Source organism: Sinocyclocheilus rhinocerous, unplaced genomic scaffold, assembly GCF_001515625.1.
Source record: "Sinocyclocheilus rhinocerous isolate Xijiao unplaced genomic scaffold, SAMN03320098_v1.1 scaffold40, whole genome shotgun sequence".
NCBI classification, from domain to species: Eukaryota; Metazoa; Chordata; class Actinopteri; order Cypriniformes; family Cyprinidae; genus Sinocyclocheilus; species Sinocyclocheilus rhinocerous.
In genome coordinates this window covers 522,321-524,771 of record NW_015624837.1, presented here as the reverse complement: position 1 = coordinate 524,771, position 2,451 = coordinate 522,321, and the positions used below count along the sequence as shown (strand labels likewise).

General features: G+C 38.4%; 1 protein-coding gene across 1 annotated transcript in view; it reads right to left on the bottom strand.

Annotated features, from left to right (window-relative positions):
- Window positions 1–2,451, bottom strand: part of LOC107746021 (uncharacterized) — a 16,564-nt gene that overhangs the window by 4,844 nt on the left and 9,269 nt on the right. The gene's annotated exons all lie outside the window — the stretch shown is intronic.

Sequence of the window (2,451 nt, the reverse complement as noted above, 5' to 3'; positions counted from 1 at the left end):
CTCACACAAAACTTTCTGCATTTTTAGATTTTCAAAACACTTCATTCTGTATGACTTATAAAGCTTGTTTCCTCATGGGGACCAAAAAAATGTCCCCACAAGGTCAAGATTTACTGGTATTACTATCCTTGTGGGGACATTTGGTCCCCATATAAGGTAGAGAATATCAGGTACACACACACACACACACACACACACACACACACAATTGATTACAAATATAGTTTATTTTTTCAGTTCAAAAATTGGAGTCAAAGCTTGGAGTTCAAAAGCTTTTTTAATGTTTTTGGTGCTCAAGAAACATTGTTATTAATTTTTAAAAAGTTTAAAGGGTTAGTTCACCCAAAAATTTAGGATATTTTTGATGAAATCTGAAGGCTCTTTGACCCTCCCATAGACAGCAAGGGAACTACCACGTTCAAGGTCCAGAAAAGTACCAAGATGATCGACAAAGTAGTCCGTGTGACATCAGTGGTTCAACTGTAAAGTTACGAAGTTACGAGCTGACCCAGATCCGGCGTGATGACGTAATTACGCCGGATCTGTGTCAGCGCCGCCACACGCTCGCGTCATGATACTGTCGTGAACGCACGTCCAAAGTGACGCAGTAGAGACGAAAATGCGGAAAAAATTCGTTATTTTTGTTTTCTTTGCGCAAAAAAGTATTCTCGTAGCTTCGTAACTTTACAGTTGAACCACTGATGTCACACGGACTACTTTGTCGATCATCTTGGTACTTTTCTGGACCTTGAACGTGGTAGTTACCTTGCTGTCTATGGGAGGGTCTTACGGGTTTGAAACAACACGAGGGTGAGTAATTAATGACAGAATTTTCATTTTTGGGTGAACTAACCCTTTAATATTTTTAATGTTAGCTTAATATTTCTGTGAGTTTCAGGATTTTTTATGAAGAAAGTTCAAAAGAACAACATTTATTTTAAATTGACATATATTGATATAACTGATATTATATAAATTGACATTATTTTTTTTCTTTAATCTTTGGTATTTTCATACTTTTTTATTTGTTAGTATTTTTTTATTTTCCCATGTTTTTCCCACATTTATTTCTAATTATGATGTATATACAATAAAAAGTAACTATAATTAAGACTAATTCAAAGTTCATTCTCACATACAATCAGTCTGACAGCAGTTTCATGTGCTTCTCGACAGAGCAAGTTTTAAGATAAACTGCTCTAACCCAAATTCCCCAATATACTTCTATACAAATGTTGTCATGTGAAATTAATACATAGTGATCCTTTCCATATGTGTTGTAAAAGGCCAGTGGACTATTGTCTCTTAACTACAATAACAATGGTATTACCAATGTACTGTTTTTTGCTTGCGCTTAAAGAGACGTCAGTTTGCGGAAAATAAATGATCAAAACAATCTGAGGGAAAATTGTGACTAGGTGTTATAATCCCTGAATATTGGGATTATAACACCTAGTCCTATTCTGAAAACTGCATGGAGGTTCTGATTTGATGGAAGTTTGAGAACCACTGTGCTAAAATATTCATTAAAACAATCTGAGTGTGCTCATGTAAATACATGAGCAGACTTTTACAGTTCTTTCGGTCAGCACAGTCTGCCTGAACTGTAGCCTGCATCTGCATCAGCATCACAGAGGGCAAGGCTGGAGGCAGCGACCATCATTGCTCCTGACGACGCAAATGTCATCATTCAGTGCCCTGCTTCCTGGCTCTATGATGAGTGCATTGTCATATTGATGTTGTTTGTGATCAAGTAGCCAAAGGGGGAATGGATCACAAGTGTCACTGATGCCAGTGCTCTCAGAAATATCTATTTGACAATTACAAAGGCTTTCCAAGGCCTATACTACATTATACCAGATCCGTTTGATTCTCTATGAGACAATATGTGTGAGACTCAGTATTTCTATGCCACTGTAAGGGACAGTGGGAGGCGGAAACTGTGTGAGACATGTGAGCAGTTGTGAAACAGGGTGCTAGTCTGGCTCAAAGCGCTTCAGGCTCCTTTTGGCCTGTGCTCTGATGTTTGACTCAGTCAGCAGCTACAAGACAATAATGCTCTTTGGCATTGCAGAAACATACCGGTCAATGAGCTAAAGAGCACAGACAAGCCGCACATACACACACACAGACACATACACATACACACAAAACACACACATATGGAGCAAACACACATCATAACGGACTTGTGTGTGAACAGACAAATGCACAAATCCGTGTGCATCAGTGTCTGTATTGTGTGTTTTAGGTGCAAAACTTTAAAGGGGTCATATGATGCGATTTCAAGTTTTCCTTTCTCTTTCGAGTGTTACAAGCTGATTATGCATAGATAAGATCCCTGAAGTTGCAAAGACTAAAGTCTCAAAACCAAAGAGATATACTTTATCAAAGTTAAGACTCTGCCACGCCCCCCTAAAACGGCTCGTTCTAACACGCCCCCACATATCT